Source organism: Eulemur rufifrons, chromosome 9 (genome assembly GCF_041146395.1).
Source record: "Eulemur rufifrons isolate Redbay chromosome 9, OSU_ERuf_1, whole genome shotgun sequence".
NCBI classification, from domain to species: domain Eukaryota; kingdom Metazoa; phylum Chordata; class Mammalia; order Primates; family Lemuridae; genus Eulemur; species Eulemur rufifrons.
Window position 1 is genome coordinate 28,703,356 of NC_090991.1, and position 15,957 is coordinate 28,719,312.

The following is a 15,957-nucleotide window of genomic DNA, read 5'->3' on the forward strand; positions in this document are numbered from 1 at the left end:
TGGTAGTCTTCTGTCTGATCTATTTCCAGTGGTTTTCCTCTCTCATCTCACTTTGTTTCTTCTGTATCCCATAAACTTTATTTTTATTTTGACCTTTTTATTAAACTGAATGTTTTGAATAGCTACATGGTTCAAAAACCAAAAGGTATAAACAGTTATACAGTGATAAGTCTCCCTCATTTCTTGTTTTACTACTTCTCAGATTTGCCCTCCCACATAGGTATCCACTTAGTTCTTAGTGTCTTACACATCTTTCCGTAGTTTCTTTATGTATATTCAAGCAGATATGAATCTAGATCCTCCTCCCCCAATTTTACACAAAAGGTAGCATACTATATATGTTCTTCTAAGCTTTTTTTAACTTAATGTATCTTGGAAGTTTTTTCATGTATGATACCTAGTGTGATTCCATGTTCTTTTTTAATAGCTGCTTTGTATGGATGTGTATGACAATTTATTTAACTAGCTCTCAATTGAAAGATATTCTATATTTTACTCTTAAACTGCATTGATGCAATTTATACTTTTTAATTCTTACAAACAACTCTCATTTATATGTCATTTTATACATCTGTAAGTGTATCTGTAAGATGAATTCCACTAATTAGAATTATTGGGTCAAAGGTTATTTGCATTTGTAATTTTGATAGATATTGCCCAACTGACCTTCATAAGGGTCATAGAAATGTGCACTTCTAGCATTATATGAGAATTACTGTTTCATAGATTCTAATCTACTGAGTATGTATTAAACTTTTGAAGTTTTTGATATTCTGAAAGGTGAAAAGTCTTATCTCAAGTTGTTTTAAATTGCATTTCTTTTCTAATGAGAGAGTTTGAACATCTTTTTATATGCTTAGGAGTCACTTCTTTTCTTTTCTCTTCCTCATTTTTTCTTATAGATTTTTAAGAGCTATTTATATATTAAAAAGATGAGCCTATGTATACTGGTATACAATTTATCTTTTTTAAACTTTGCTTATATAATTGTTTTTGCTGAAGTTCTTTTTTTTTTTTTTTAAGTGAGGTTGAATTTTTTGTAGATTTTGAATCATGTTTATTAAGGCCTTTCCTAACTCTAGTTATAAAAGATTTCTCTCATGTTTTCTTCTGGAACTTTTATTATTTTGTTTTTACATTGAAATATCTGATCCCTTTGTAATTTACTCTAAAATAAACTGTGAGACAGGAATTCAATTTCATTTTATTTTTCAGATGGCAATCCAGTAGCCTTTTTATTGAATTGTGTGTCTCTTTCCCACTGATATGTGATATCACTTTTATCTTATACTCTATTTGGAGCTACTATGGATTTTTCCTTCTAATCCATTGGTCTAGTATATATCAGTATTGCATTGTTTAATGCAATTTTGGATTTGTAATGTGTTAATATTATGAAGTTTATGTTAACTTAATGATTAAGATCATCTTACATTTACATAGCACATTATAATAGAAAGAATTTTCCGTTATATTATCTCATTTGCTTTGATCCTCATAACAATACATGAAGCAACTAAGACAGGTAATACTGTCCTTATTTTATATGTAAAGAAACTGAAGCCTAGCAGAGATGAAATGTATGCCAAGATCACAAAGCTAGTAGGTGGCAGAGTGATGACTTGTCTCTTAGTTCTGTGTCTTTTCCAATTCATGGTTGCATGTCTCAGAGTATCTCATATATTCCATGGATATCTTTCTTCACCAGAGAGCTTGTTCATTTCCATAGATTAACTCTATGCTATTGAGTTCTAAATCTATGCAGCATCATCAACTTTATTTAACCTTCGGACTAAACAATGAAATTACAGAATGTTAGAGCAGGAGTCCTGAGAGATGATAAATTAACCTAGCTGTTTTATAGCAAAGAAAACCAAAGCTCAGAGAAGTTGTGACCTCTGTGTCCAAGGTCATACAGTTAGTACGGAGTCAGGGCCAAGACAGAAGTCAGAGAGAGCACTTTCTCTTGGGTTTAACCATGAAGAGAAGGAGGAAAACGTTGTGTGTACTTTACTGAAACCATGTTTACAAGCACTTCCAGGGCCAGCAATCAGAGACATAAATTCGTTTATTCAACAAATAATCATATACCCTGTGCCAGGCATTGTGCCACTCATTGGGTTTATAATGGTGAGCTGAATAGGCACAGTTCCTACCCTCATGGAGAATATAATCTAGAAAGAAAAACAGATATTAAGTAATTAATATATAGATAAAGATGAAATTACAAAGTGAGAAAGAGACTATGAGAGACACGTACACGGTGCCCTTAGAGAATATAATAAGAAGACCTAATTTAGACTGTGGAGTCTGGTAAAGCCCCTACTGCCGCCTCCCCCTGGTACCCCATTTAGATGCCATTTTTTGTTAAAATTTGAGCTTGTTGATCATGAGAAGTGTAATGAGTATAAAATTATACTTAATTTTTAAATTTTATTTTTTTTCCTTGGGGGAAAAATATTTCCTTGGGGTGGGGTGGAGTGGTAGAATAGGACAGTTTTTCCATTATTTCCCATTTTCACATTTAGCTAACTGTAATTATGTGATTTGAAACTATAGAAAAATCAGAATAGGGAAAAAAGTGTTAGAACTGTCCTTTAAAGAAATATCCAAAATGCAGGAAAAGCCCTAACTACAAAGACATTCATGGAAGCAGCACACATCATAGTGAAAAAAATTAGAAGCAATTTGAATATCCAACAACTGAAAAAGAATAAAATGCATATTGACATATTCCATGTAATATGATAGATGAATTAAAACAATGCTTCAAAGCAACAGTCATAACATGGGGACCTGCTGGCGGGTAGTGGAAGAGCTGGTGGGGTAGCATAGTCATTAAGAGCAGAGACTCGGGGATCAGTGGCTGAGGTTAAAGTTGACGCTAGCATATACGGGCTGTAAGACCTTCTGCCAGTTCCTCTCTTTGCCTTAGGTTCTTCCTTCTTTAGGAGGGAACTTACTCGTGGTGCCTATTCCACAGGGCTGTGTGAGACTTAGAAGAAACAATGCTTATAAAGCCTTGACCCAATGCTTGGCTCATCATATGGGCTCGACAAATAGTCACCAATATTATTGAATATACAATCTCAACTTTATTATAAAGACATTGAAGAATACTAGACTTTCCTTCCAGGAGTAGATTTCTTTGGGATGTAAAACTAAAGGTGATTTTTTTTTTCTGCTTTTCAATTTTCTGCTCTTTGCCATGTTCTACAATTAGTAAATATTACACTGGTTTTTCCATTTGTCCTCTACAACTATTTTTTCTTTTCACCCCAGAACCCCTTTTATTTTTTTACCTTTTCTGTCCCACTCCCTGTCTGTGGGAGGCTGACCCCGATGGACTGCAGCCCCCAGGTCCCCTTGCCCTCAGGCTTGGGGTTGGGTGCAGCCAGTGCCTCAGTCTGGCTGTGGCTGTGTCTCTTCGCCCAACAGCTTGGATTGCTGCTCCCCCCACCCCACCTTCCAGCCCTCTCTCCCTTTCAAGTGGAGGAATGATAACAGCTAGTCCCCAGGGCTTCCAAGTCCCTTGTCCGTTCACGAACCTTTCTCACCTCTCTGTAAATAATCTCTTCAAAATTCAAGCCGAATGTGGCTTCTGTTGGGAGCCTGGCTGAATACAGGGAGCCTATATTATTTTTATAATTAGAGAAATTTTATTAAAACAACACGAAGGACCACCCCCACCTCCCACCTCCCCAAAGGAAGCACTCTTCAGGGAGTGGAGAGGCCCCTCGGTTTCCAGACTTGAGGGTGATTATTTTGGTTTCATTTTTGAGCCCTCACATGAAATGAGGCTTCAGGCTAGAACACCTATTTCTTAGAAAAACACACTCTCTCCTGGAGAGAAATTCTAGAAAGCAGTCGCGGGCTACTGACAAACTATAATGCTGCAAAGGGATCTGGCCAAAAAGGATCCAAGAGAAAATCTCTGTGGGGAGAAGGTGACCTAGAAAGTGGCTCGTCATCTGCAGTGCCAGCTGTGTATCCAGTTGGGTAGTCAGGGACAGAGCTGTGCTTGAGTCTGCGCCTGCCTCGAGTGGCCAGGAGACCTGCCTCTGCGGCCACTGGAAGCTCACCAGCCCCCGGGGCGTCTGGGCTCAGGAACTGCCAGGCTCCCAGGGGGTAAGTGATGCAGTTTGTTCAGTCCAGGGCTGGGGATGGCGGTGGGAGGTGGTGCCGGGGCTGGGTGGGAGGCGGGGGAGGCTTGGCACGTCACCGCGCACTGCTCCACTGTTAAATATCCATTGGCACGCTGACTTTTCCCCAGAAGGAAGTGTGAGGAGGAATCTCACAGTTGCATGGCAATAAAGAGCTGCCTGGTGGGCCTCTCTCTCCGCCAAGAAGCTTCATGGCTCCAAAGTTCCTGAGGGGTGTGTAACAGGGAGGAGGGAGGAATAAGCTGCTCGACTCAGTTGGTGATGTGATCACCTTTGCAGAAACTTTCCAGTGGCAAGTGCACCGAAGACAGTGAGCTTGGGGGAGCCAGCATTGTGCAGGATGAAACTGAAGGGTTGGAGGTTCGAGAAGAGAGCTGTGGGCTACAGTTACAAAGGAAAGGGATTAGGGGTGAGGCTCATTGAAAGATGGGTGTTGGAAAAAGCCAGTTGAAAACTCCAGCCTTGGCCGGGCGCGGTGGCTCACGCCTGTAATCCTAGCACTCTGGGAGGCCGAGGTGGGCGGATCGTTTGAGCTCAGGAGTTCGAGACCAGCCTGAGCAAGAGCGAGACCCCATCTCTACTAAAAAAATAGAAAGAAATTATATGGACAGCTAAAAATATATATAGAAAAAATTAGCCGGGCATGGTGGCGCATGCCTGTAGTCCCAGCTACTCGGGAGGCTGAGACAGGAGGATCGCTTGAGCTCAGGAGTTTGAGGTTGCTGTGAGCTAGGCTGACGCCACGGCACTCACTCTAGCCTAGGCAACAGAGTGAGACTCTGTCTCAAAAAAAAAAAAAAAAAAAAAAAAAGAAAAGAAAACTCCAGCCTCAACACTTTGTGTCAATACAGGCTTTATTTTCTTTAAATTGCAAAGTGAATTTTTACATTGGTGAGCTTTTTTTTTTTTTTTTTTTTTTTTTTTTTTTTTTTCCAGCACTAACCTCTAATCCCTACAAGCAAGGAGACTGTGTTTATCATGTTCATTGTTGCATACGCAGTGCCTTGCACAGTACCCAGTATATCATAAGCACTTAGTATTTGTTGACTTGTGGTGAAGGAATGGATGCCTAAATATCAGTATGTTCTTGCATAGCCAAGCTAGGGACTCCACTTCAGCAGGAACTATGTTGATTTTGTTCACTGCTGTGTCCATGATGACTAGAAAAGTGCCTGGCACATAGTGGGAACTTCAGAGGTGCTTATTGAATGATAAGTGGATGAATGAATGGATAAAAAAGTAAATGACCCCTTAACTATTCATATATGCTCCCTGAGGGCAGAAATCACATGTAATACATCTTCATTGTGCTCACATTACCTGGCTGAAGGCCTTCCACAGGTTTGTTGAATAATAATAAACAAATAATACCTATTCTTACATTTTCTTCTTGTCTTTACACAGAGATTCTTTCATAGTTCTTTCTCATCTGGAGTTTAGTTCAGTTCCACAATTAGCCAGGCAGTGTGCACTGAGGATATGATAGTTGGTAAGATGCAATTTCCTTTTGCATTCAAGTTGTTCATATAGACAGGTATGCAAAAAAAAAAAAAAAAAAAAATGCCATGCTGTCTAATGTGTTGAAGGGAAATAATGTTTGCAAGGCACTGAAGTGTTACAGAGGATGTAACTGGTTGGTTCTGTCGGGGTGGGAGGTGGGAGGTGGGAGTCGGTGAGGGCTTTATGAGGAGGTGATGCCTGCAAAATTTTTGAAAGATGACTAGGGGTCTATTAGGCAGAGTGGAAAGGAAAAGCATGTCTAAAGACTGCGTTAATGATGAACTTTCTACTGGACCCTTTCCTGCAGCAGTCTTAGGTAAGGAGAATTTTTGGTGTATTCCTCGGGAGTATTGTGTCCGAATGGTCAAAGACTCAGTCTTATTGGTATCAGAGCTACTCAGGCCGTAGATGGAAGATTTTGTTCAACTGTGGGCCCTACACTTAGGAGGAAGAGTCACCATGCCACATGAAGGGAAATGAAAGAAATGGGGGATATTTACAGCCTGGAACAAAAAAAAAAAAAAAGGAAAAAGAGGAATATAATAGCAATTGTCAAACATTAGAAGACATTCTTTCTGGGTACTCTTGAAAGTCAAAGCTATAATCAATGGAAAATTATCAGGAAGCTTTTGCATATGAACGTACCTGGCACAATATCAGCCCTATGATAGATACACAGTCAATATTATAAAAATTTTTCTGAAATATGGTTTCTCTAACTTCTGACACTAATCCCGTTTCCACATTCTAGAGTAAAAGGATCAGCAGATTGTCCTGAGATTGAACAAGCAGGATAGTTGTTGCCAGACTGTAAGTCATCTTAACAATTGTTTGTTTATTTTTGGTTGGTTATTAATTTTTCCATACTGTATGAAATGTTTGGAGAAGACTAAAAGTTAATAGTGTGTTTGCTGTGTCCACAATGCATTTATTTTATCCATGACTCAGCCTACCTGATTCTAAAATAAAGGACATGAGCCGTAAGGGTTAGAAACTCCTATTTGACAACAGAAAAGGCTGCCCTACTGGGCGGTGCACCCCTTGTGTGTAGAGCTACTCAAGCCAAGGCTGGAGACTCCTCTAAGGGATGCGTGGAGGTAGAGCAGAGGACGGGAGATTGGATTAGATGATTGGCCTGCCATTATGAAAGGGGCACTTTGCTAGGCAATGGGTGATTCAGAAACTGATTCATGCATTTGCTGGTTAATTCATTCAGAGATATTTTGCCACCCAGGATTCTGTAGTGGTTAGAGCATGGGCCCGAGCGCGACATTGCCTGGGTTCAATCCCATGCTTTGCGATCTATTCACTATGTGACCTTGGGAAAATTTCTCAACCTCCTTGTATCTCAGTTTTCTTAACCCTAAATTAGAGGTTATAATACCACCTAATGATACCTTGTGAGGATTAAGTGAGTTAATGCATATAAAGTCGTTAGAACATGGCCTGGTATGTTAAAACTCCTTGCTATGCGTTATTAGTACTCCATAAAATGTAAGCTCCTCAAAGATGGGGTTTTTGGTCTGTTTGCTTATGGTTATATCCCCACTGCCTAGAATACAGCCTGACATATAGTAGGTGTCACTAAATTTTTAATGAATAAATTAATTGAGTACTCGTATATCTCTTGGGCCCTATGCTAGGCACTAGGAATACAGATATGAGCAAAAAGTTCCTACTCACATGAGGCTTATAGTCTGGGATGGGAGGGATAGACATTAAAAACATGAACACACATTAAAAACATGAACGTATATAAGCTTGAGCCTCTAGCCTGCAAAGACTTAGATTTGCTTCGTCTTAGAAGGGGCTGTTGCATGGATCCCCAGTGATTCTAATGTGCAGCTTAGTCTGAGAATTCCTCGTTTAAATATTCTCAGGGTCCCCTGAAACATTTTTCCCATGAAACACCCAGTGATGAGCAAATTAAATTTGGAAACTATTTCATTATGTATATTAGGTATGATGGACTCTAAGAAGTTCTGTAATAAAGAAATCTGTTTACACTTAAAAAATATACCACATAAAAATAGATGTTTACAGCTATAAACATTACTTTGAAGAAAAGGTGAAAGACATAATAGAACTTATGATAGGCCTGATTTATAGTAAATACTTAGAAAAATGCTTCTCTGAAGAAATGACTTTTTTTTTTTCTTTTTTGAGACAGGGTCTCACTCTGTTGCCCAGGCTAGAGTGCAGTGGCATTATCACAGCTCACTGTAACCTCAGTCTCCTGGGCTCATATGATCTTCCTGCCTCAGCCTCCCAAGTAGCTGGGACTAGAGGTGCATGCTTCCACACCTGGCTAATTTTTATATTTTTTGTAGAGGCAGAGTTTTAGGCTATGTTGGTCTCAAGTGACCCTCCTGCCTCTGCCTCCCAAAGTGCTAGGATTACAGGTGTAAGACACAACACCCAGCCAGAAATGACTTTTTATTAAAAGAGATCTGAACAATTAGTGGGCAGGTGATAGGAGGAGCAATATTCTAGGCACAAGGATCATAATATGCAAGGGCCTGTGGTGGAGGAACTGATTCAAGAGCAAAAAGAAGGCCAATGCTACTGGAATGTAGCAGGTGAGGAGAAGAAATGAAAAAGACAGGATTTCTATTTTCAAGGAACCTTAGGGAAAAACACACATATTCCAAAAAATTATTATTCTATGATTTTCCAAATATAACAGGAAGAAGAAATCAATGTCAGAAATATTAATAATTCTTCACCAGCTGATATAAAAACCTAGTTTCATGTTTGTCTCTAGGTAAATTACATAATTTTTTGAAAAGCAGATATGCTTTCACAAGTATGTTGGCTTAAGCTAACATTAGCATTAGGTCATATTTACTGAGCATACAGTCTGAGTAAGAAGGAGAAGTGACTTGGAGATTGAATCAAGATGCCAAATCAACACACATGCCCCCTGCCCTTTCTCTTTCCAAATCCTTTAAAAGGTAAACGTGATATTTTACAATGCATCCCAGTACCTAGGAAACAAGAAAGGGAGCTAGACACACCATCTACCCTCTACCCTCCTCCTCATCTCCTCCTGGCAACCACTAATCTGTTCCCTATTTCTATAATTTTGTCATCCCAAGAGTATTACATAAATGGAATCATACAGTATGTAGACTTTGTCCAGGTTGTTGTGTGTATAAATAGTTTGTTTCTTTTTATTGCTGAGTAGTATTCCATGGTATGGATGTACCACTGTTTGTTTAACCATTCACTGACTTAAGGACATATGGACTGTTTCCAGTTCTTGGCTATTATGCATAAAGTTGCTATAAACATTTGTGTATAGGTTTTTGTGCAAACATAAGCTTTCATTTTTCTGGGTTATATGCCGAATAATGTAAGGGGTAGGATGCATGGTAGTTGCATGTTTAGTTTTTTTTTTAAAGAAACTACCAATTGTTTTCCGAATTGGCTGTATCATTTTACATTCCCACCAGCAATGTATAAGTGATCCAGTTTCTACAAATCCTTGCCAGCGTTTGGTATTGTCACTACTTAAAAAATTTTTACTATTAATACTGTGATAGGTATGTAGTAATAGTTCATTGTGGTTTTAATTTGCATTTCCCTAATTGCAAACCTAAAGAGTTATTATTATATGGTGGAATGGAAGTGGAGTGTACTCTGGAAGGGAAAACAGGTACTAATGGGAAAATAGGTACTACTCCGAAAGGATTGTTTGAAAGGAACTGAAAATATGATAATGGTAAGTAATGTAGGAAAGAGAAAAAGGTAATTAGAGATTTCAGAAAAATATGTAGGAAGAGAAATATAATCATAGCACACTACTTGACTTTGCAATATCAAAAATGCACCCACATAATAGTATAAACATTGTTGACAATTAAAAATAGAAATACAACTGTTGACAGAATAGGGGAGTACAGATGAATGTGGTTTTAGGAGAGAGTTAAATTATTTTCTGTCATAGTTATAATTGCATAGATAAGACCTGCTATTGATAAATCAAGAAATAGCCATAGAAGCATATTCATTAAAGTAGAGAGGTAACCACCAGAGCTAATGAAGTTAAAAGTGGCTGGCTCTGAGAAGAGGGTGGAAAGGATGGAGGAAACGGTGATGGTTTTTTCATGATAAGCTTTTCAGTACAAATTTCAAAAAAATACCCTTCTTCTTTCACTTTGGACCAAAAAATTTTAAAGTATGTATAAAAAGAGACAGATTCTCAGATTGAGTAAATACATTGACTATATGCTCTTTACAAGAGACATTGTATTTGAAATGTCCTGGAAAGGATAAAAATCAAAGAGGAGAGAAAAGACAGACAGCAGGCAATGGAAACACACTGAAAGCAACGTCAACTACAACCAAAATAGAAATTGAGGCAAACAGCATGAAGCCAGACAAATAAAGCAGCTTCTCCCAGAGATCAACGATCAAAGGGACAAATACTTTCGCAAACAAACCAGGGTACTTAAACAATACACACATGTTCACACTTTATACCCAGTGGAGTTTCCCCATTCTCCTCAAACCCCATATATGATACAGCTGATTCAGTGGTTAGCTCCAAGTAAGAATTTTAAAATTCCCAAAAGGATACTGTCCATATTTTTGGATTTTATTAATATAAAACATGTGTAATAAAATTGGAAATTACTAATAAAAATAGAGCAAATAAAATCTGGCCACTTGGAAATTTAAGATGACTCATCTAAGAACTGTTGGATTAAGGTAGAAATGAAACAAATTACAAATTGCTTACAAATAAATGATAATTACAGCACCACATTTTAAACTTTTTGGATATAGGCAAAACAGTACTCAGGTGAACATTTATAGTCTTAAAATCCATGGATTAGAAAACAAAAAAAATAAAGGAAAAAGTAAATTAAAATTTCAAATACAAAAACAAAACTAGTAAAGAAACAATAAAGTAAAACCAGAGAAAGCAGCAGGAATTGGAATGGTAAAACCAAAAACTAATAAAATATAAAATCAACAAAAAAATAGATTTTATTAATCAAAAAGTCAATTCTTCAAACAAACCAATAAAATAGACAAATATTCAACAATTCTAAAAGAAAAGGCACAAATGTACAACTTTTAATATATTAAAGGGGCTATAATCACAGACATTTAAAAATTTTGTGATACTACTATGTACAACATTATATCAACAATCATAATCCATATAAAACTGATTATCTTCTAGGAAAAATATGGAAAGACTATTATATTATTTAACATATTTTTCTTACTTAAAATAAAATAAAATAAAACAAAAGCACTTTTTAGCAAGCTAGAAAGAAAATAAGACTTGTTTAATTTGATAAAGGGTATCTACCAGAAACCTACAGTAGATGTCATACTTAATGGTAAAATATCAGATGTATTTTCACAAAAGCAGGTAAGGGAGAAAGATATCAACTCTCACAGCTACTATTCACAATGTAGTGGGAACTAGAATTAACATTGATTCTTGTCAATGAAGTGAGATCAGAAAAAGACAGAAAAATATTAGACAAAAGAGACAAAAAGTATCATTCTTGAAGATGATATACCCTCCCCCCCCAAAAAAATCTTAAGAGATGCAAGACACTCTACTGAAAAAAGCTATTACTAAGAGATTTTAGTAAAGCAGCTGACTAAAGATTTTTTTTTAAACTAATAATACTTACTTTCCTATAACAGTGAATTAGAGAACATCTTGAAAAGAGAGTTCGTTTATAATCACGACAAAAACTAAAATATACCTAGCATGAAACCCAACAGGAAGTATAGAAGATCTATATAAAGAAAATAATTAGACTGTCTTGAATATGTAAAATTCAATTTGATTAGGAAGATATGCTCATGGACAGGAAGTTTCCCCAAATTAATTTAGGAATATGCTGCAAGCCCAATAAGATTTTAAAAATTGAACTTGATGAGCCAATTCTAAAATTCATTTGGAAGAGAAAATATGTGTGACTAACAAAGACATTTTGAAAAAGATTACCATGGCAAGGAGCTTACCTTACTAGATGTTAAAATATACTGTAAAGTTACTGTATAATATTAGCAACAGTAGATACTGTATCTACATACTGTAGCGAGATCATTGAGACAGAGTGTGTAAATGCACAAACACACCCTCTGCTTCTAGTTAACAGGCTTAGAAAAAATATTCTTGCAGGTAAAATAGAGGCACATAAGGATTATAACATTATATAATAGAAAAAAAATTTAAAATAACCTATGTTCATTGGCAGGAGAATGATTACATGTCTACCTATGGAATAGGAACACTATACAGCTATTAAACAGAATCAAGAGGATCTAAACATACTGGCATAGAAAGATATATATGTTATATTGTTGAACTACAAAAATATCACTGAATTGAAAAAAATCCAATTGTAGGATTAGGTAAATTATATAATAATGTTTATATTAGAGTGCACAAATAAAACTATATATTTTTATATATACATATATGTGTATGTACATCAAGGAAGGATTTGTAAGGGCATACATCACACTTATTGCAGAAACTCACTTTGAGGTACAGATGTGAGATTGGGGGAAGGTGGAGGAGGGTGTTGGTCTTTTATATAACTCTGTACTATATTGTTTAAGGGTTAAGAAATATTTTAAATGATGAAACTGCAAAAAGCTATTCTTTACAACATGTATTATTGGAGAAAGGTCTTAAGGTGGTTCACCAGATGGTTGAAGAATAAATTGGCTGTATCCTGAAAACTCAGCAACTAGTGGAGGAAGCTAAGGATGTGGAAGCCTTAGCAGCTTAGAAGAAATGACTCTTGAGCAGTGCTGCCTTGTACTGTCCACCTTCTCTCATCCCCACTGGACCTGTTATTTCCCCCCATCATACATTTAGTTGCTCAACTCACTTTCACATTTTCACCCACATGCAAAAAATGTTCATCCACTGAGTCTCCTGTCCTTTGGACATAACATTTTCTGCCCCGCCTAGTTTCTCTCATCTTGCAAACCTTTGGCCTCATCCCCCCTTCTCTGTCCCCAGACAGGCTGCTTCGTGGAATTATATCACTTCAATCTAGTAATGAGGGTAGCTACCTTATGCTTACGATCAGATTAGTTCTTCAATTAATTAATCATAGAAAATAATTATATGCTTTAATGCAATGCATTTTTCTTGGTAGACAAATATTCCTTCAACTACAAGGAATAGGAGAAAAAAAAAATAACAGAAGGGGTAAAAAGACCAATGTGCACCTATGCCCTGTGAGGTCAAGATTTTCTCAAGTTGAAAAGATGACCCAAGTCATCAAGTTATGACCAAGTTCACACTATCATTATAAATGATCAACTTTGAGGGTTTCCTGGACTCTCCCTCCAAGAAACTGAAATGCCCCTGGACATCCCCCTGGAATTCTTGGCTCCCTCTCCTTCTAAGAATGAAACTGGAGATGGTGGTTGGCAGAGGCACTGGCTTGGCCTCTGCAGAAGCAGATACATAGCACCTCCTGAAAGGCCCTGGACATCTCTGCAAGGAGAAATGCTTTCTTATTTTAAAAAATGCCACCAAGTGAAGAGCAGTTAAACAATTTGCTATTACAAGCCTTTGTAGGGAGAAACTAAGGTGGCACTTTCTAACCCATTAGGAAACAAGGTGGGAAGAAAGGCAGGGAAGGACACCACCAGAATGGGGATACTGCTCACAGGCACTGTGGCTACTACTGTAGCATCTTGTCATCAGCAACTCCCAAAGTGCGAACACTTCAAGTCCCAATTGAAAAAAAAAAAAACAAAAAACCTAGAAGATCATTCATCCCACAGATGGAAAAGAGATACTATACTGTACCTGTTACAGGATACCTTCCCTTATACCCACCTCCACCATTCCAACCCTGCAAAGAGCATCAAAATCACTTTTGAAAATGTTTTGTGCTTTGGGCCTGCAGAAAAATAACATATAATCTGCAAATGAGAGGTTCAGGCAGGTTGCCCGAGGCAGTGAGGAGAACATGTGGAACGGAGTTCTGGCAATTGTCCAAAGCATCAAAACGTCTGAAATAACTCTAGTTTTTCTCTGGAAGCTATAAAAATTGGTGAGATGAGACCAGAAGATGCAAGGCTCTTGAATCCAAGGAGAAAACACCTAGAAACAGACAGTAACTCTCTTAGCCCCATTTTACTGAATTTATGCAGTATAAGTGCAGACCTAAAAATGTAGTATGTCTCACTAAAAACTGTTTGCTGTGTTTTAAAGCTGAAATTGATGCCTTTAATCTCCAAGTTGTGATGGCAATTGGCCTGGTGCGTGGTCCTTGGGGTCTGAAGAAGGCTTAAAAAGAGATACTCTTAAAAAGATTTCTGTATATCAACAAACTCTTATAAAACAACATGTTGATGGGTTGGGTGTAAGCAAATGAGAAACAGAAGGATTCAGATTTTCTTTCAAATATACACTAGCGTAAGCATGAAGGGGAAAAATATTCAGTTGTCAAAATAGGCTTGAGGTTTTGCTGAACCCAGAAATTCTGGAGAGTAGTGTGAGATGTTTTTGCCAAACCCTAAATACTGCAGGGTTAAGCTTTCCCTCTAACCAATTAGATAATTGCCATTTCATTCTGTGGATTTCTCAATTGTTTCTTCTTCTTTTTTTTTTTTTTTTGAAAGAAAACAAAATAATTAGCCTCGTCTCAGGGTAATTTTGCTAATATTTCCATAATTAAATAATTACTTCAACTCCCGAATTAAAAACTGTCCTGCTGTCTCTGTGGATACAGTAGGCTGCCTGCTGTTTTAAATAACCCTTGAGAGTGGTCAGGTTAAGGACTCAATTTATGACCTTATAAATTAACACAAGGAAACCTACTCTATAACACAACAGACAATTCTATTTATAATGCTTAATTAATCCCCTCCAGTCACTAACAGAACCCACTTGTGACCTTTCATTTCAACCTCACCCAAATGCAAGTCTCCTGAGATGAGACGTGCTAACACGTGAATGCTGATAGAATTTGCTGACATTATGGTCAAGCATCAAAGAGCTAACAGTCTGGATACATTAGCTCCTGATGGCGCACTCATCGAAAGTAAGAAGGAAATGTCAAGTTGGGCAGCATCCATGAAACCCTTCATCAAAATCCTGAGCTGGAGAGAGGTAGAAAGATAGGAAAATGTCCGTGTTTCCAAACATTGCCTACAAACACCTGCTCTGAATTTCTGTCTTGGCCGATGAGAAAACCAAGAGAAAGTGTCAGAATTGTTTCAAAGGATGTCTATGTGGGGGCCGTCCTGGGTGGCTTCATTTATCTTCTGTTGTAAGGGCCCTGTGGCTGCCTTCTCTTAGACTGATGCAGAAAATTCAGGGATAACCAATTTACTTCTGTCTTACCTAATGTATTAGGGAGTGGAGTTATCTGGAAAATTCCAAGTACCCCAGAAAGTTACAAGGTGTGGGCAGGGTAGTTTTCAGAGATATATGAGGTTCTCTTGGGGACAGCCCCTGGGAAGGAGAAAAGGCATGTGTACTGCTGGGACATTTTTGAAGGCAGAGAGAACCCTGGTGACCTGAATGCTTAGAAAGTCTACCTTGTAGCCTGGCACCTTGGAATATGTGTGGAGAGTTTTATTAGGTTGTAGGGCTGTTCAGGGTATTTCCATATGTCCTTGTGTATGAGGAAAACAGCTTTGTATTTCTTTCTCCACATTTAAGGGCCAACATATCACAATGAATCTGGCTCTATTGTGAGCACTTAGGCAAATTCCTTAATTTTTCATTGCCTCTGTTTTTCATTGGCAAAGTTGGAATCATAAAATACCTACCTCAGGAGATTGTTGTGAGGATGGAATAGAGTTAGTAGACATAAATGATTTAAACAGTGCCTGGCACATAGTAGGCACTATGGAAGCGTTAGCTGTTATCATCATAATACCTCTGAGATATCTTTCTCCTCTGAGCTCTCCCTCTCCTTTCCTGGTGCTGCCACAGTAGCCAGATCAGGCTGTTGTGACCTCCCTCTTGAATAGCTTCATAATTCATTTCCTTATTCTAAAGCCATATCTCTTCCAATACATCATACACGGTATTGCCACTCCAGTCTCTCAAAAGTCTACCTCTGGTCTTGTCCCCATCTTATTCAATGGCTTTGCAGAATTTATCACACAAGGTCTAAACTCCTGAGCCTTGATTTCAAACTTGGCTCCACCCCTATGTGCTGATCCTAGTTTCATTCTCTAATTTCACATTTCACTGCACCTTCTCATGAACCTATGCTCAAGTGGAGCCATGCTATTTTCTATTCCCTCTACATGACTCCTTATTTTTCCTCTACTT

General features: G+C 37.8%; 1 protein-coding gene across 1 annotated transcript in view; it reads right to left on the bottom strand.

Moving 5' to 3' along the window:
- The window catches only part of ANKFN1 (ankyrin repeat and fibronectin type III domain containing 1), a 157,768-nt gene that overhangs the window by 107,044 nt on the left and 34,767 nt on the right, over positions 1–15,957 (bottom strand). The window lies entirely within an intron of this gene.